General features: G+C 47.0%; 1 protein-coding gene across 1 annotated transcript in view; it reads right to left on the bottom strand.

Moving 5' to 3' along the window:
* The window catches only part of LOC147642015 (phosphatidylinositolglycan-like protein), a 92503-nt gene that overhangs the window by 60164 nt on the left and 11693 nt on the right, over positions 1-20646 (bottom strand). The window lies entirely within an intron of this gene.

A 20646-nucleotide genomic window follows, 5' to 3' on the forward strand; every position in this document is an offset into this window, starting at 1 on the left:
ACGAGCTTCTGTGAGCAAATCCTGTTAGCAGTCATCTCTTGTCTGTATAGTTTACACCAAGGCCTCTGTTGTGGGTATGCCTGCCCATTTTAGGTGTTCCCCCATTTTTCCTCACTTTCCATAGTTTTTCCCATTTTTGCTAGCTGTGGGAGGGCTGTCGGCTATATCAACTGCTGGCCAGCTGATTCTGTGCTACCCGACCTGTTCTACAGTGCTGGCCGACTGAGCTTATGCTAGTTGACTAGTCGTGAGCAGTTAGGTCTGTTGTCGGCTTGTTTTGGGCTGCCCGATTAGCAGCCTGGGGCCATATATATTGGCCCTGACCCCCACACTTCCATTGTATCATTTCCAGGATTTTCTAGTGTATATAGCGAGTTTATACAGCTTCTCTCTCCCTCTCTCATCTGCGTTTTGCTCTCTACAGCAGTTGTCTTCATTTCCATTGTGCATTCTGACATGGTATTAGAGCCCCAGGTGGCTTGAAGCTTGGAGACAGTGGAACCTCGAGGGTTTGCTGATTTGTGGTGCTGACTGGAGATTGCTTGGGCTGTTCGGGAGTTGGAGATCGAGTAGAAGGCGGCCATAACTGTTGGACAACCACCTTGCATACTATTTGCAGCCTCTTCTTCATTTTTTTCCCACCCACCCTCCCTTCACAAGACCTTGTGAACCCTTGAGATGGCAAACTTGCTTGCGATGGCTGAGAAGCACGTGAAGATCCCTACTCTCCCAACATTCCCAGCGGATCGACAATTGGTCGGGAACAACTACATCATATGGAAGGTAATGATGGAGTCTGTCTTGGAGTCTTAAGAATGGCTAATGTCATTGTGGTTAGTGTTCCACGGCCGGAGTTCGAGGACGGGGAGCTTTTACCCTCTACTCGGAAAGAACAGGAGGCTCGGGCACAGTTGTGGAATGGTGTCAATGGCTGTGTGCGTTCTTTCATCTTCCTTAATCGCACACCACAAGTGATCAATCATATAAAGCATATGACGTTGGCCAGAGGGATTTGGCAACATTTGGCTTCTCTGTATAACAGGTATCACCCATGAAGCAGATCTCCTTGGAAGTGCAGATGCGGGTGATGCATCCTACAAAGTCTTCGACGATGCGAGAGCACATCAACAAGTTGCAGGCTCTTCAGCAGGAGGTTCTTCAGGCTAGGAAGGAGATATCTTCAGAGGACATGGCCATCACGTTGTTGTCTCATTTTCCCTCTCAGTACTCAACATATTACTCCTCTTTGATCACCACTAGCAAGCTCAGCACCATTACATGGGAGAAGCTTGTGCCTATGGTCTTGGACCAAGAAGAGCGTTTTACTAACCCTCCACAGGGCAGAGGTTCTGAGGCCTTGACTGGCCAACGGTCGAAAGGCCGTAACAACAACAATAATAAGAGCAAAGGGAAGTCTTCTGAGAAGAAACCCGACTCAGATTGTGAGAAATTGAAGGCCGAGCGGACCTATTAACAGTTGTGGCGAGAAAGGCTTGGCGAAAATGTCCTAAGCGGAGTACCTCAAAGAGTGCTGATTCTTCAACTTCAGCTGCAAAGACTCTAGCCTTTGTGCACTTGGAGATTTTGGACACAGATGCTTCATCTTCTTCGAGCGAGGAGGCAGTTGGTTTCACCGCTAGCGATACTCGGGAGTGGATTCTTGATAGTGGTGCTTCCAAGAACATGACTACTTCCCGAGAGTTTTTACAGGGTCTTAAACAACAGTTAGGACGCATTTTCATTGGCAACAATTCCACTATGCAAATTCATAGTGAGGGCAGGATGGAGATCATTCCCGATGACAAAGGGAGGAAGCATTCCTCTCGTGTTCTTTACGTCCCAACACTTGGTTTTCATCTATTATCAGTGCATGAGGTTTGCGAGATTGGCTTCCGGGTGGAGTTTAAGGAGCATTCTGTTGCTCTACGGGACAGAGAAACAGGCCAGGTAGCATGGGAAGGCGGACTGGAGAACAATATCTACAAACTCTCAGCACTCTCCTCTCTGACAAGCACTCAAGTCGGTGACTTGTGGCACTTCCATTTTGGCCACTTGAATGTGGATGCGCTGCGGCGGGCTTTCCGGGACCAGATGGTGGATGGCTTGCTAGATGCGGGCAGCAGGCAGGGACGCTATAGTTCTTGCATCCGTGGTGAGCAGCACAAGGAATCTTTTCTGATGCAGGCTTCTAGGCGGGCTTCGAAACCTTTGGAGTTGGTACACAATGACTTGTGTAGACCTACGCATACCCCATCCTTGGGAGGTTCTTTGTACTTTATGCTACTTCTTGATGATTGTCGCAGATTCACATGGGTTTATTTCCTTTCCCAGAAGGACAAAGCTTTTGCTCGGTTCAAGGAGTGGCATGTTATGGTGGAGAAAGAGTCTGGATTGCAGATAAAGACTCTTCGGACTGACAAATGAGGAGAGTTCTCTTCTAATGCCTTTATGCAGTTTTGTGCGGAACATGGCATCAAGCGGGAGTTGGCAAATACAGGTTCGCCGTTCAATGAATGGAGTGGTTGAGTGAAAGAACCGGACTGTGGTGAAGATGGCGAGGACGATGTTGGAGCATCATGATCTTCCTCGTCCACTTTGGGGAGAGGTGGTGGCAACGGCTGTCCGTATCCTCAACCAATCTCCGACGACTACTGTACCAAAGATGACTCCATTTGAGGCTTATTTTGGCAGGAAACCAGATGTCTCCCATTTCCGTGTGTTTCGGAGTGATGCCTCTGTTCACATTCCAAAGAAGCAGAGAGGGAAGCTTGACTTGAAGTCCTGGAAGCTTGTACTTGTGGGATATAACTCTCTTTCCAAAGGATACAGGTTGTTTGACCCAAAGCAAAACGAGGTTGTTGTCAACAAAGATGTTGTCTTTGATGAGCATGTTCCAGCTTCCACTGTTGATGAGCCGCCACTTCTTGGAGACCCAAATGAGTCTGAGGATGATTCCCAATCTATTGTTCTAGCTAGACAGCCTCAATCAGTTATTGAGGTTAAGCCCAAGGCTGCAGATGAGCCCCAGCAGTAGCAGGAGGCTTTGCGTTCTGTTCGAGTACCAAGGTGGTTGTTAGACACCCTTCGGGAGTCGGGTGTTACGGAGCTTCCCTCCAAGTGGACCACATAGGACGAACCTCAAAGATCGCACAGAGTTCGTGACAAAAGTCATTCAGTGAAGCTCTTATAGGTAAACTATGCTTTGATATCTCATATCATGCGGACAAAGGGCCCACTTCCGTGAAGGAAGCTCTTTCTCAGGAGACTTGGAGGAAAGCCATGCAAGTGGAACTAGATGCCAAAGAGAAGAATAGAACTTGGGAGTTGGTTCCGAGGCTGTCAAAACGGTCAGTCATTGGTGTCACGTGGGTCTTTAAGACCAAGTATACGTCTGATGGGTCGGTGCACAAGCACAAAGCCAGACTTGTGGCTAGGGGTTATGCTCAACGGCCTGGCATCGACTATGAGGATACCTTTGCACCGACAGCAAGGATGACCACGATTCGGACCGTTCTTGCCCTTGCCTCTTCTCAGCGGTGGCCCGTATATCAAATGGATGTAAAATCCACGTTCCTTAATGGTGACTTGCAGGAGGAGATGAATGTCACGACCCTGTGTATTTCTCTGGACAAGATGCAGATGTGCACGGGGACATGGTGGACAGTGTGAAATGGCATCAGGTGGGAGTGAAGATGGAGGCCCATGTGTGGATAACCCCAGGTGTGAAAGGGGACAAAGGAATTTTAGCTTTGAAGGTTTAAAAACCTTTAAAATCATTTATTAAGCCCTTTATTAAAGAAACGTGGCCCTTATGCTATATTTGGGGCCACGTGTGCTTTTTGGGCAGAAAAAAAGCAAGAGGCGCCTAACTCTTGTGGAGGGGTGTGCTTTTTGAAAGAGGTGGGCTGCAAGGAAGCATGGGGATGAACAGCACGTGGGTTTTCTCTCTATCTGGCTAAGAGTCGACTGCAGCATTCCCACGTATGAGCTCTTTGGAAAAAGAAGATGCTGGCTGCGCATGGAAGGGCTGGACTGCAGGTACAGTCCACGTGGCAGTGTACGGCTGCTGTGCAAGTACAGTCCACGTGGCAGGTCAGGCGGCTGTCTGCAGGTACTGTCCATGTGGCAGATTTTTGGTTGTGCAGATTCTGGCGCCTACTGTGCAGGTCTTGGGCTGGCGGCTGGAACAGTAACTGCAGGCCTGTACGGACAGCAGGTACAGTCCAGTACGGAGGCTGTACGACAGCTGAATTCAGGTGGCAACTTCACACTTTTTCGTACAGGTGGCTGCAGGTTGAGTACTGTTGCAGGCGGCGCATCACCAGGATACAGGCGGCGCATAGAAAGCTAGGCCATGTGTGTGCTTTTTGGAGGACGCCGTGTTTTTAAAGAAAGGAGGGGCTGGTTTTTCATGAACATAGACATCATGTCGATGGCGTTCATCAGATGGAACTTTCAGCCTTTCTATGCTTTGATTCAGGACTGTTTTGGGACAGTTTATGGGCTGTTTTTGTTTGGTCGCAAATTCAGTCATGTGCTTGGGTTTTTGGCTGCAAGTACAGGTCATGTGGTTATGTTTCTTGGCATGGGAGTGAAGCAAGCTCGCATGGCTGCGTGCTCATGGAGCAGATTGTTTTCTCTTGCTAGAAAGGAACAGTGGGAACTACAGCTATGGGCATCTCTATGTTGCCAGATGTTTCATGAGGGAACAGGTAACTAGATGTGTGCCGTTGTTGGCGAGGAAACATGTTTTTGGGTTTCTCCAGGAGATAGGTCACATGCAGGCAGAAGGTACAGGAGTGGACACATGTTTGGTACAGCCTTGCTACTGACAAGACAGGGGTCAGGGAATCCATGACAGAGATGGATAGTACCCTTGGAAGGTAGAGAGGGTTTGTACAGGTGTGTCAACTGTATGGTATGCTGTGCTGTGATGCGAGTACTCTTTTGAGAGACAGTTTGGGAGTCTGTGTTGTGATGCAGAAGCACTGGATGGTCAGGGTGTGATGCTGTTCATAGTGTGAGAGGCTATGGATGGATGTGGCAGCCTTGATCATGGGAGAAAGCTTCTGTATGCAGACTCAATGTGAAGGATCTTTTGATATGAACAATGGCTGGACTTGTTTGTGGATGCCGTGTGGACAAGAAGCCAGACGCAGGTTCTTTGCAGGCTTCAGGAGTTCTACTGGGACGGCTGAATTACCAGCCTTATATTGTAATCAAAGCTCTTATATTCAATTAAAGAAATACCGCAAGGGGCGCCACTGCGATTTGGGGCCAATCAGTGTCCGTGTACTTTTTGTAGGAGCACTCTAGCTCCCCCTGTTTGTTTTCCTTTTCTAGGTCCTCAATGGTGTTGAAGTGTTTTATGTGCGAGTGTTTGTTCCACCGCCCTTTGGTCTTTCTGAAGGCCGGTTTTCAAGGTTCCGTTGCCGGGACACATCGTCGACTTTCTCAAGGAGGCGAGTCCGTGGTTGCTTTGGTTGGGACAATCGCCAACTTTCCTAAGGGGGCGAGCTCGTGGTTGTCTCATGAGAGTCACATCAAAAGCTTCAACATGAGGAAAGTGAAAAGGAAGTGGAGGACACAGTACAGGATTTTGTGTCTTTGCCTATATGAGGTGAAGAGCAAGAGCTGAAGATGAAGCTCAGGAGAAAAGACACCAAGGACAAGAAGTAGTCGACCAGGAACAAGAAGCAGTTGAAGTGTTATGGTGCAAGAGATGCGTTGAAGGCTATGGTTTTCAACAGTTTGTCACCGATGGTATCTTCATAGAGGCTTCATGGGTTCGGAAGACAGTTTCTTTCTATGTCAGTGGTGGTCTACTATGCTTCATCGAGGACTTGTGCTTACCACTTGGGTGGAGTGCAAGCAGGTTTTGGGTGCCTGAGGATGTATCAGATGAGGCTCAGACGGAAGCAGAGGAACTTGACGAGGTTCTTATTCCCGAGCAGATACTGGCACATAAGGAAAGAAAGGTACAGGGTAAGGTTTCCCGTCGCTATCCTGTGAAGTTCAAGAGCTGTTCACTGATGGATACGAAGTGGATGGAGGAGGTTCACTGATGGATGCGAAGTGGATGGAGGAGGGTGACTTAGCAGATTCACCTCAGGATTTGCAGCTTTCTCTTGATGCCTTTGAGTTGGAGTCGACTCTTGTTACGGCTCATTCAGGTTCAGCAGGGCTAGGTCTGGAGCATTGCCTGATGCTCAAGAGGGGGGTAGCACCTCCGCTCCCTTGTTACAGACAGGCTCAGTTGTCATCTAGGAGTCGCTTGGTGACATCTTTGTATTCACCCGAAGGTACTGAGGCTGACAGTACATCTGCTTATGGGACTTCTATGATATTGTGTTCTAGACACATGAGATGATGGTTGAGTATGGTTCACAGTCGCGCGCACCTGGAACTCTAACTGCAACTATGGATAACTCTATGGAGGACATAAGTCTTGCGAGCAGTCCTAGAGTTGGTTTGGTTCATGGAAATATGGATCGAACTCTATTTGTGCATGTATGCATACACTTTTTGAGGTAGAGGTATTTTTGTATTCTGGTGCCATTGGATCCTGGTATCATTGAGAATACATTGGGAAATACTCTGCATTGTGTTGAGTGCTGCATGTATGTTGGTATGATACATCAAGTGCTTTATTATGTTCATGGATGCACCACTGGGTGTAACTCCTGCGGGATGGCCATGAAACATATGTGGGAAAGTACGTAGTGGATGTAGTGTTTGGATGCATTGAGTGCTTTCATATGCTCATGTTTTACCTTCAGTCGTGGGTCCTGCGGGATGCCCATGGGCGTAAGGCTTGCGAGCAGCCCTTAGACTGTTACTGTAGAGTAGGTAGAGCATTTTGAGGAGCATATTGTTTGCGAATGCATGTGTGTCATGCATATGTGTGCCATATGTAGAATGATGCATGGTTTTGTTTTTGGCTAACACAGTTAACGTGTTTCCATTTGGTTTTAGACTTTTGCTGTAGGTTCTGAAGGAACAAGCAAGAGGACAGTGTGGCTTATTGTGCAGGATGATTGTTCTATCATCCAGATGCATTGGAAGGCCATCGTTTTTGCCATATGGGGTATCTTTGCTCATGAGATGCTTTACTGTGCCATTGAGTGCAATCGAGGACGCTTGCCATTTTTCAAGAGGGGGGTATGTCACGACCCTGTGTTTTTCTCTGGACAAGATGCAGATGTGCACGGGGACATGGTGGACAGTGTGAAATGGCATCAGGTGGGAGTGAAGATGGAGGCCCATGTGTGGATAACCCCATGTGTGAAAGGGGACAAAGGAATTTTAGCTTTGAAGGTTTAAAAACCTTTAAAATCATTTATTAAGCCCTTTATTAAAGAAACGTGGCCCTTATGCTATATTTGGGGCCACGTGTGCTTTTTGGGCAGAAAAAAAGCAAGAGGCGCCTAACTCTTGTGGAGGGGTGTGCTTTTTGAAAGAGGTGGGCTGCAAGGAAGCATGGGGATGAACAGCACGTGGGTTTTCTCTCTATCTGGCTAAGAGTCGACTGCAGCATTCCCATGTATGAGCTCTTTGGAAAGAGAAGATGCTGGCTGCGCATGGAAGGGCTGGACTGCAGGTACAGTCCACGTGGCAGTGTACGGCTGCTGTGCAGGTACAGTCCACGTGGCAGGTCAGGCGGCTGTCTGCAGGTACTGTCCATGTGGCAGATTTTTGGTTGTGCAGATTCTGGCGCCTACTGTGCAGGTCTTGGGCTGGCGGCTGGAACAGTAACTGCAGGCCTGTACGGACAGCAGGTACAGTCCAGTACGGAGGCTGTACGACAGCTGAATTCAGGTGGCAACTTCACACTTTTTCGTACAGGTGGCTGCAGGTTGAGTACTGTTGCAGGCGGCGCATCACCAGGATACAAGCGGCGCATAGAAAGCTAGGCCATGTGTGTGCTTTTTGGAGGACGCCGTGTTTTTACAGAAAGGAGGGGCTGGTTTTTCATGAACATAGACATCATGTCGATGGCGTTCATCAGATGGAACTTTCAGCCTTTCTATGCTTTGATTCAGGACTGTTTTGGGACAGTTTATGGGCTGTTTTTGTTTGGTCGCAAATTCAGTCATGTGCTTGGGTTTTTGGCTGCAAGTACAGGTCATGTGGTTATGTTTCTTGGCATGGGAGTGAAGCAAGCTCGCATGGCTGCGTGCTCATGGAGCAGATTGTTTTCTCTTGCTAGAAAGGAACAGTGGGAACTACAGCTATGGGCATCTCTATGTTGCCAGATGTTTCATGAGGGAACAGGTAACTAGATGTGTGCCGTTGTTGGCGAGGAAACATGTTTTTGGGTTTCTCCAGGAGATAGGTCACATGCAGGCAGAAGGTACAGGAGTGGACACATGTTTGGTACAGCCTTGCTACTGACAAGACAGGGGTCAGGGAATCCATGACAGAGATGGATAGTACCCTTGGAAGGTAGAGAGGGTTTGTACAGGTGTGTCAACTGTATGGTATGCTGTGCTGTGATGCGAGTACTCTTTTGAGAGACAGTTTGGGAGTCTGTGTTGTGATGCAGAAGCACTGGATGGTCAGGGTGTGATGCTGTTCATAGTGTGAGAGGCTATGGATGGATGTGGCAGCCTTGATCATGGGAGAAAGCTTCTGTATGCAGACTCAATGTGAAGGATCTTTTGATATGAACAATGGCTGGACTTGTTTGTGGATGCCGTGTGGACAAGAAGCCAGATGCAGGTTCTTTGCAGGCTTCAGGAGTTCTACTGGGACGGCTGAATTACCAGCCTTATATTGTAATCAAAGCTCTTATATTCAATTAAAGAAATACCGCAAGGGGCGCCACTGCGATTTGGGGCCAATCGGTGTCCGTGTACTTTTTGCAGGAGCACTCTAGCTCCCCCTGTTTGTTTTCCTTTTCTAGATCCTCAATGGTGTTGAAGTGTTTTATGTGCGAGTGTTTGTTTCACCGCCCTTTGCTTTATCAGAGGCCGGTTTACAATGAATGTTGAGCAACCTCCAGGCTTTGAGGTTCCAGGATCAAAGGGGATGGTTTACAAGTTGCGGAAGGCCTTTATGGTCTTAGATTTCAAAGATCAATTGTTGCAGATCCTAACTTGTATCTCTTTCAGGAACGCGGTTTGGTCACGTTGATTATCCTTTATGTGGATGATCTCATTCTCACTAGCGGTCATGTGTGTAGGCATATGCTCACTTATGCTAGTGCTATGTGTGAACAGGGCTTAACCAAGGGCACTTTTTCCCATGTGATTTTTCCCCTTGGATATTAAGTGTGAAAGGACACAACATATAATATTTTGTACTTCTATATTATATGGATGTAGCACACATGCAAGGGTTGACTTGCATTTTGTGGATACCACACTTTTGGCTCTCTCTCTCTCTCTCTCTCTCATTTCTGTGTGTGAGCTTCTCTATCCTGCACCTAACCCTAATGTGCAGGTTTGTGTGTGTGAGTGTGTGAATCCAACACCAACAATTGGTATCAGAGCCAGGAGCTGGCCCTGGAGTTCTGGCCCTGGAAAATCTGCAGGAAGCTCACCGAATTTCCGTCGAATTCTGACTTTCCGGCCGTTCACTGGTTTTCGCGGCTGCCGCTCACCTCCGCCGGCTGCGACAGTGCTCAGCTCTCCGCCGCCACTCGGCCCCGCCAACTTCCAGTGAACAGCTCGCCGCCGCCGCCCAACCACACCGACGCTCATACTGCGCGAAGAGCCGCCACCGCCCAGCCCGGCCGGCTGCGATAGTGGGCAGGCCTCCGCCGCCGCCGGGTCCCTGGCGCAGCTACGCCGCCTCCGCCTGGCCCGTTAGCTCTGTGCGGCGCCGCCTCCGCCTCCCTCGACCCTGCGCTCCGGTTCCCCAGAGCCACTGCCGCCGTCGCTGCTGCCTTCCGGCCGCCCAGCAGACGGTTTTCGCCTCCAACACCCAGACGCCTCCGTCCCCTGTTGGCACCCAGCGCCTGCCCCTCCGTCTGCGGGTGGTCACACCAACCAGCCAGACAGCCCACGGTGCCACCTATACCTGGCTGACTGACGCCAGGCCCGTTCCGTATTATGCCATCCACGCACTAGCCTGCAGGTACTTTTATTTCAGAATAAATTTAAAAAATAAATAAATAAAAAGGTTGCAAGCATTCTGGTGCAGGTTCAGCAATCTTTTGGGGTTTGCCAAAGGTTACCCTCACCCAGAAAAATTACAGGTGGTGCCATTCAATTTGTTTCGTTTGGAATTTGGGGGTTTTCCAAATTGAGGTCAAAATCAGCAAATTGAGCCTCTTCCAATTGCAAAAATTTGGGACTTCTATGGAAATTGGCTAATTAAAAGCACATTGAAGCGATTGGAGTGCATAAAAATTGGGGATTTTCAGATTGGAGCATGTAATTGGGCATTACAGCTGTGATTTGTCGCGTATGTATACACATTGTGTGTAATTGGACAATTTGGTGCAGGTTTACACTTGCTTTGGTTTGCAAGCATACATTTGCACAGGACATTTGGTTGCCTAGCAGTGCACATTGGTGCTTGGTTTGCTTGCAGGTATATTTTGTTGACATGGCACAGAATGCTACAGATGTATTTGGTGTGCTCACCCAGGAGGACAAGTTGGATGGATCTAACTACTCCCTCTGGAGTTTCATGATCCGTAATTTGCTGGTAGCCAAAGGGCTTTGGGACATCGTGTGTGGTGATGACACACGCCCAGTTACCATACAGCCAGCCACGCCTCAGAGGGGAGGTGCTCAAAGAGCTCCTAATGTAGAACCTGCTCCCACACAAGAGCAGAAGAGATGGGACTCTAGAGATGCACAGGCCATGTCATTGATAGCCCTTTCAGAGAAAAGGACTATTATTCCGCACATTCGTTCTTGCAAGACATCAAAGCTTGCATGGGACACATTGGAAGCAATGTATCAGGTACGCAACGAGGCAAGAGTTGCCTACTTGAAGAGGCAATTGGATCTTCTTTCTATGGATAAGGGTGACTCCATGGCAGATCATCTCACCAAAGTGAAAGATTTGCAGGAACAATTACTCAACATTGATGAGGTTATCCCAAACAGACAGATGGTCACCAACACTCTTCATTCTTTACCACCTTCCTACTTGGGCTTTCACACCTCTCTTAACCTCTCAATGAGAGGAGGTAGTGATCCCGTCACTTTTGAAGAGCTAGTGGGTTTACTCTTGCAGGAAGAGCAAACAAGAGCAAACTTATCGAGCAACCGTGGTGGAGACAAGGCATTTACAGCCAAGGATAAGGGTAAGGCAAAGAGCTTTAAGCATGGGGGACAACAGACTAGCAAGACTGGTCATGGACAGCCCTCTTTTGGTGGTGAAAAGTCTGACAAAGGGGATGCAAACAAGCCCAAAAAGAAGGGCAAATGTCACTACTGCCATAAGCCTGGACACTACATCAGTGAATGTAGGAAGCGGATTGCAAAAGAGAAAAGGAAAGAAGCACGCAATGCAGTAGCAGACTCTTCTGATGACAAAGCACAGCAATCAGCTAATGTAATCCAGGAAGAGTACACTTTTTTGGTCACATGCACTAGTGGCAAACCAAGTGCTTCATACACAGATATGTCTTGCATTGCGTCTGACACACAGAATGCATCATGGTATTTTGATAGTGGTGCTTCGAGCCACATCACTTCATGCAAAGATGTATTTCAGCACTTGGTTTATGCTTCAGATGGCCGCACTATATCATGTGCAGATCATACCACATATCCAGTAAAGGGAATTGGCAATGTCATACTTATTGCAGCCAATGGTGTCAATATTTGTATGAAAAATGTATTGTATGTTCTAGGGATAAAGAAAAATCTGCTCTCCGTCTCAGCCATAAACGACCAAGGTTTAAAGGTTGAATTTGAAGATGAAAAGTGTTTGGTAAAAGACCCATCAAAGGGTTATGAAATAGTCACTTCTAGAACACGATACAAAGGCTTGTATAAGCTGGACAGCTATGACAAACGTACTTATGATGCAAATACAATGCCTGCCCACACTCCTGCTATGCATGATGCATAGCTATGGCATGCTCGTTTTGGGCATGTAAATTTTCGGAGTTTGATGCTTATGCAGAAGCATCATATGGTTGATAATATGCCGCCTCTTGAGTCTCCAACAAGACATGTATGTGAGGGGTGTATTTTGGGAAAGATGCAACGAAAACCTTTCCCCAAAAATGGAGCTGTTAGAGCTGAAAGTAAATTACAGCTCATACATAGTGATGTATGTGGGCCAATGCGGACACCATCCATAGGGAGGCATCTTTACTTCGTCACATTCATTGATGACTACTCCAGGTTTGCTTGGGCTTACCCCTTGAAAGCGAAAGGAGATGTGTTTACATGCTTTCGACACTTTGTAGCAATGGCTGAAAATATGTGTGGATGTAAAGTCCAAACACTCCGCTCAGATAGAGGTAGAGAATACATGTCAAATGCATTCAAGGATTATATGCTTCAAAAGGGCATCAAATACCAATGTACTGTGCCTTATACACCGTAGCAGAATGGTGTAGCTGAAAGGAAAAATAGATCTCTCATGGAGATGGCAAGATGCATGGTGAAAGCACAAAAGTTGCCTCACAAATTTTGGATGGAAGCTATAATGTGTTGAACAGGTGTCCAACGAAAGCTTTGAAAACCATAACACCATTTGAGGCTTGGTATAGCCGAAAGCCAACAGTGGATTATATGCGTACATTTGGGTGTTTGGCATATGCACATGTGCCAGAACAACTCCGAACAAAGCTAGATGACAAAGCAATAAAATGCATTTTTGTGGGCTAAGGCAATGAGAGCAAAGGATACCGTCTTTATAATCCAACTACACGAAGGATTTTTGTCAGTAGAGATGTGGTATTTGCTGAAAATTCAGAACAGACCATGTACAGCTTGTATAAAAGTAATGATACAGGCATACAGGACATGTTTGATGGACTTTTACCCATTGCAATTAGGGGGGATTCAGATCAGCCAACCCCTACACAAGAAAATCCTCATGTAGAACATGTGGAACAGCCAGCCATTCAGCCCCCTTCTATGGAAGAAGTGGAAGATCTTGTCAGGGAAGAGTAAACAGCCATAGACACAGCCAAGTCAGTGCCAAGATGGTTGCTGAAAACTTTGCAAGAAAGCAAACTTGCAGCTCCACTCACAGGTAGAACAAGGGCTAGTTCCAGCCATGCTTTGAATATACATCGTGGGGAGTCTGCATTAGCAATGGGTGGTCTCTTTGATTCAGAAGAGCCTTCTTCTTATGAAGAAGCACATGAGAATGAGCATTGGTTGCAAGCTATGCAAGCTGAAATTTCTTCTATCATGAAGAACAATACATGGGATCTTGTGGAATTGCCTAAAGGCAAGCATGTCATTGGAACAAAGTGGGTGTACAAAGTCAAAAGAAAGTCTGATGGCACTATTAACAGGTACAAAGCAAGACTTGTGGCGAAAGGCTACTCCCAGAAAAAGGGAATAGATTATGAAGAGACTTTTGCTCCTACTTCGAAAATGACCACAATAAGATCAGTGATTGCATTGGCTGCACATAAAGAATGGAAAGTGCATCAATTGGACATCAAAACTGCATTCTTAAATGGGGATTTACAGGAGGAAGTATATGTAAATCAGCCCATTGGTTTTGTAGTTCCTGGTGAGGAACATAAAGTATGCAGGTTACACAAAGCATTGTATGGATTAAAGCAAGCTCCAAGAGCTTGGTATGATAGGATACATGCTCATCTAACCAGCCAACGTTATGTGAATAGTCCAGCTGAAAGCACCTTGTATGTGAAGAAAACCGATGCCGATATTCTCTCAGTCATCTTGTATGTAGATGACATGCTCATTACAGGTACTAGCAAAGCACAAATTTCAGATTTGAAAGTTGATTTGAAAGCTGAATTTGATATGTCAGATTTGAGGCCTTTACACTACTATCTCGGCATACATTTTATGCATACAGATGATGGCATTGTTATGCAGCAAACTAAGTACATAAAAAGTATGCTAAAAAGGTTTCACATGGATGAATGTAAGCCCATTTCTACTCCAGTAGAACCAGGTATACGGCTTACTATGCATGATATTGGAGAGCCTTTTGAGGCTGGCATTTAAAGCCAGGCAGTGGGATGTCTCATTTACTTGTGTAACACGAGGCCAGATATATCTTTTGGGGTGTCTTTGTTGAGCAAATTCATGCACAGCCCAGGCACAAAGCATTGGCAAGCAATCAAATGCATTTTTCGTTATCTTAAGGGTACCCTGGATCTTGGTTTGTTCTATCCCAGGGGGGGCAGCTTGCAGCTTTATGCATACAGTGATTCAGATTGGGCTGGTGATTATGATACCAGGCAATCCACCAGTGGGAATTGTTTTTTTCTTGGCAGTTCATGCATATCTTGGTTGAGTAAAAAGCAACCCACTGTTGCCACATCTACTTGTGAGGCTTAGTACAGGGCAGTCTTCACAGCTACAGTAGATTGTGTATGGTTGAGGAGACTATTGGCTGATCTTCGTGAGTGTCAGCAGACACCCACCACCATTCTCAGAGTGCTATGGCCGTGGCACGAAATCCAGTATTTCATGCACGTACCAAGCACATTGAGATTCATTATCACTATGTCAGAGAGAGGCTACATGCAGGGGAGATCAGTTTATCTTACTGCCCTACACAGGATAATGTTGCAGATCTATTCACAAAGGCTTTACCTCGAGAAAAGTTTGAAGCTTTCCGCAAAGCTTTGGGCTTACTCTCATACAGAGAGTGATCTGCTACCTTGTACAGGTTCACACTTCCACTAAAGGGGGGATTTGTAGGCATATGCTCACTTATGGTAGTGCTATGTGTGAACAAGGCTTAACCAAGGGCACTTTTTCCCATGTGGCTTTTCCCCTTGGATATGAAGTGTAAAAGGACACTCTAACATATAATATTTTGTACTTCTATATTATATGGATGTGGCACACATGCAAGGGTTGACTTGCATTTTGTGGATACCACACTTTTGGCTCTCTCTCTCTCTCTCTCTCTCTCTCTCTCTCTCTCTCTCTCTCTCTCTCTCATTTCTGTGTGTGAGCTTCTCTATCCTGCACCTAACCCTAATGTGTAGGTTTGTGTGTGTGAGTGTGTGAGTCCAACACCAACAATGTGGAGCACATAGCAGTGACGCAGGCTGGCTTGTCAAAAGAGTTTGAGATGACCGACTTAAGCTTACTCCACTTCTTGGGATTGAAGATTTGGCAGACCTAGAGGGGGTTCCTTGTCTGCAACGGTATAATCATGAGTTACTTGAGGCCTTTGGGATGGAGAACTGCAAGCCTATCACGTCACTGATGGACCCGAACACGAAGCTTACAGTGAATGATCCTTGTGAGTAGGTGGATGCCTCTCTGTATCGGAAGCTCGTTGGTTCATTGATTTGGTTGTTGAACACCAGATTGGATTTGAGCTCTCCCGTGGGGCTGTTGAGCTCGTTCATGCAGATGCCTTTAAAGACTCACTGGGATGCAGGATTGCAGATCTTGTGGTATCTGCAAGGTACGAAGGATCTTGAACTCTTCTACGATCTGGAGGGGAAACGAAGGACCGAGTCCGACTCCAAGGCTAGAGTGACTCAGATTGGGGAGAAGATCTTCTACATCAGGCTACGGATTTACCCTCGGCTCAAGAGCTATTTCATGGAGCAGCAAGAGGCAGCCAACTATTGCCTTGTCATCTACAAAGGCAAAGTACCGAGCTGCTTGTGGTGCTGCTTGTTGCGAGGTTGTGTGGCTGCGAAGGTTGCTTGGCGAGATTGGGTTTCCACAGAAGGAGCCCACAGTCATCCAGTGCGATAACTAGAGCTGTATCGCTATTTCTCGGAACCCGGTCTTCCATCCCCAGACCAAGCACATAGAGATACAATTACACTTTGCTCGTGAGAAGATTTTGGCTGGTGACATCTTGCTTGTTTATTGTTCAACGGAGGACAATGAGGCAGACCTCTTCACAAGTCTCTACCTCGGGCTATGCTCCGGTAGCACTCCAGCTCACTGGGGTTGGTTCCACATCCAGGAGCTAAGAGGGGGTGTTAGCAGTCATCTCCTATCTGTATAGTTTACACCAGGGCCTCTGTTGTGGGTGTGCCCCCCCATTTTAGGTGTTACCCCATTTTTCCTCACTTTCCATAGTTTTTCCCCATTTTTGCTAGCTGTGGGAGGGCTGTCAGCTGTATCAACTGCTGGTCGACTGATTCTGTGCTACCCGACCTGTTCTACAGCGCAGCGGAGATGATGACCAGATCTGGGAACACGAGCAAAACGCAGTGCAAAAAATCACAGCACGAGAGAGAGAGATAGAGGCGTGTAACTCTGCTCTATATACACAAGAAGATCCCGAGTATGATACAAAATGACAAGGGGGCTGGGGGCCATTTTATATGGTCCCCCCATCAGCAGTCGACCTACTGTAGGGCAGCCGACAGGACACAAAACACCTCCACGACTGAAAATCCACAGTCGGCGAGCAGCATAGTGGGTCGGCCAGCATCAGGAAGTCCACGACTCATGCAATGCAGTCGGCCACTTCCAGAATCTCCACCGATGCAGTCGGCCAAGTTCAAGGTCCTCCTGCCACTACTAGACTGCCTCCCATGCCACAGAAAAATAGGAAAAAATACGGAGAAAGAGGAAAAATGAGAAAACACCTCATAAGGGCGCCCACAACAAAGGCCCTGGTGTATAAAAATAGACAGGAGATGACTTCTAACACCCCCTCTCAGCTCCTGGCTGTGAAGAGGTTCACCGTACTGTCCTCCGTCGAACAGAACTCTAGCAAGATGTCATCAGCAATTTGTTCACGAACAAAGTGCTGAAGGAGCTATGGAAGCTCAGCTGTAGAGAGTTAGGGTTTCATGTGGGAGACATACACAGAGAAGAAGGGAGAGAGAGAGACAGAGAGATGTGGGGATAAGTCAACTCACAGTATGAGTGTGTGACGCCCCTATCACACATGTATATTTGCTCTAGTACACAGTGTGCACTTAGTACATTAAAAGTACTAAGTGTACTATGTACTATAAAACTTATGGGCTTGTACACACTACAAGGGTGGGCATAATGCCTTTACCCCAACAACCTCCCACTTAAAGGCAAAGTGCCCTTAAATGAAGGAAAAGAAAAAATCAGCATGTACATGATAATATACAAGGCCATATCAAGGCTGAAACTGGCCTCATCCAATGCCCATCAAGTGTCTGCAATGAGCAAACCGCTCTAGAGGCAAACCAACAGTTCAGCCGGGTTGTCATCCGTATGAATCTTGACAAGCTGAATCACCTTGTTCTCTATCACCTCTCTGATGAAGTGATACTTCACATCCACATGCTTCGTCTTTGCATGAAAGACAGGGTTCTTTGCCAACTGGATGGCACTCTGACTGTCACAATGCAACAATGGAATATCCCCTGTATAACCCAAATCAACCACTAACCGAGATAGCCATAATGCCTCCTTGCAAGCCTCTGTGGCTGCAATATACTCGGCCTCTGTAGTAGATAAGGCAGTGCACTTCTGCATCCTGGATATCCATGACACAGCACCTCCTGTGAATGTAAACACATAACCGGTAGTAGACTTCCGGTTATCTGGATGACCGGCATAATCCGAATCCGTGTAACCATGCACTAATGCATCCTGTTTGCCAAAGCATATGCAAATATCCTGTGTGCCCTTCAGGTATCTCATGACACCTTTCACTGCTTCCCAATGCTTCTTGCCAGGTTTGGCCATGTATCTAGTAACCACTCCCACTGCAAATGCAATGTCCGGCCTGGTAGCAACCATGGCATACATGAGACTGCCACAAGCTGAAGCATACGGAATCTTGGCCATATCAGCCCTGTCACTATCCGACTGTGGGTTGTCCATAGCACTGAGTTTCACATATGAAGGCAAAGGAGTACTAGTCTTCTTCCCCCCTTCCATATTGAACCTCTGCAAAACTTTGCCAATGTATTCCTTCTGAGACAAATACAACACATGCTGATTTCTGTCCCGAAGTATCCGCATACCCAAAATGTGATTTGCATCACCCAAATCCTTCATATCAAAGGTCTGATGCAGCCTCTTCTTCAAGGCATCCATCTCTTTACGAGATTTCCCGGCAATCAACATATCATCAACATACAAGATGAGGATCAATAGACTGCCATCCAAAGCTTTCTTGGTGTATAAGCAGTGATCTATGTCACTTCTCCTGAAATCCTGGGATTTCATGAACGTATCAAATTTATGATACCATTCCCTTGGTGCCTGTTTGAGCCCATAAAGACTCTTTTTCAGCTTGCATACAAGCTTCTCCTTTCCATTCACTGCATAACCCTCTGGCTGTTGCATATATATCTCCTCATGGAGATCACCGTGAAGAAAAGCAGTCTTCACATCCATCTGAATCAAATCCACATCATCATGAGCAACCAAAGCTAATACAGCTCTAAGTGTGGTCATTTTGACCACTGGAGAGAAGATCTCATCAAAGTCCACACCATATTCCTACTTGAAGCCCTTAGCCACTAACCTGGCTTTGTATCTTGGCTTTGCATCAGGTGCAACTTTGAGCCTGTAAACCCACTTGCATGGCAAAACCTTCTTGCCTGTAGACAAATGCACCAACTTCCATGTTCCATTTTTGTGCAGAGAATCCATCTCTGACTTCATAGCACACTCCCAAAGAGCCTTGTCTGCCCTCTGTAAAGCCTCCTTATAACATGAGGGCTCCCCACAGTCAGTGAGCATCAAGTAGTCAACCCCTAGAACAAACCTGTCAGGGATTCTGGAGGATCTTGTGGACCTCCGTACCCAATGACCATCATTTGCAGGTTGCTTTCCAGCCTGCATATCACCTATTGGTGGCTCCTGTTCCATGCCATAAGGTTGAAAGATCATGCCCGGTATCTCCTCTAACTGTGGGATATCCATAGGGATATCTTCTGCCATCTCTGGCTGTCCATTTGGACCATTTTCAGCACCATTTAAGGGCTGGTTTTGATGCTGTAATGGCTGATTTACAGCCCTTGGTTGTTGTCCATGATGTCCATTATCATCAAAGATGACTCTGCCAGGCTCCTGTTGCCTTGCAGGCTCCTTATACATGCATGTTTCATCAAAAATGACATCATTGCTGCGTATAATCTTTCTATTCACTGGATCCCAAAGTCTATTACTCCATTTCACCTCTGTCACCATATCCTAGGAATATGCATTTGTCAGACTTAGGATCAAGTTTGGTGCGTATTTCCCTGCGTATGTGCACATACGTAACACAACCAAACACTCTCAAGTGCTTGCAGAACGGAGGCTTCCCTGTCCATACTTCCTCTGGCACTTTCCCACCAAGCCTCGTTTTAGGTGACCTGTTTATAAGATGAACGGCTGTCATAACAGCTTCAACCCAAAAACCATGAGGTAACGCAGCATGTGACAACATAGAACGGACCTTCTCCTGAATGGTCCTGTTCATCCTCTCTACTGTCCCGTTTTGTGGAGGATCATAAGGATTAGAGAGCTCCCTCTTGATGCCTTTAGCATCACAAAAGTCCTGAAACTGTTTGGACATATACTCTCCACCATTGTCGGAACGCAAAGCCTTCAGTGTTTTGCCAGTTTGATTCTCAACATGAGCAACAAACTTCTGAAACACTGAGAATGTATCACTCTTCAAACGAAGAGGATAAACCCACACCTTGCGTGTGGCATCATCAATAAAAGACACAAAATATTTTGCCCCTCCCAAAGAAAGCTGAGGCATCTCACATACATCTGTATGCACAAGCTCTAACTGAGCATCTTTCTGTCCAAGAGCTTTCTTGTGGGGGCACTGGAGTTGCCTGCCATATATACAATGCTCACAAAACTGAAAACTTGAGAACTTTAGAGAAGGCAAGTAACCAAAACGAGACAATTGCTCCATTCCTTTGACACTCATGTGTCCCAACCGGCTATGCCACATAGAGATTTCCGGCAGCTCGGTTGCATTTACATTAGCATGGTGACAAACACCTGCATGCATGAAGTAAAGAGTGTCCACCTTAGAGCCTCTGGCAACAACCAGTGAGCCCTTACTAATCTTCCACTTTCCACGACCAAATGTGGTAACATAATCAGCATCATCAAGCTGTCCAGTAGAAAGCAGGTTCTTCTTGATCTCAGGCACATGCCTGACATCATGGAGCATAAGCTGTGAGCCATCTGAAAACACAAGCCTCACATCACCTCTGCCGAGAATCTGGCATGCATGGTTATCACCCAAATAAACTACTCCTTCATTGCCAACAGTATACCTGACAAACAAGTCTCTGCAACCTGTGACATGAAAGGAGGCACCTGAATCAATGATCCACGAGTGCATACCATGACCATCTCCTGCAAGGAGTGAATGGGCATCAAGTGAAGACATGAATAGGACTTCATCCCAGAGTCACACGGGGACGCGGGGACGGGCCGTAGGGACGCGGGACGCGGGGACGGGCCGTAGGGACGCGGGACGCGGGGCGCGGGGACGGGTGGGACGCGCAGGGGACGCCGTGCAACACGGGGACGCGTTCCCGAAACGCGGGACGGACAGGGGACGCGGTGAGGGGACGTCTCCAACGGC

This window comes from Cibotium barometz, chromosome 1 (genome assembly GCF_041138505.1).
Source record: "Cibotium barometz isolate CiBa-2024 chromosome 1, ASM4113850v1, whole genome shotgun sequence".
Classification (NCBI taxonomy): Eukaryota; Viridiplantae; Streptophyta; class Polypodiopsida; order Cyatheales; family Cibotiaceae; genus Cibotium; species Cibotium barometz.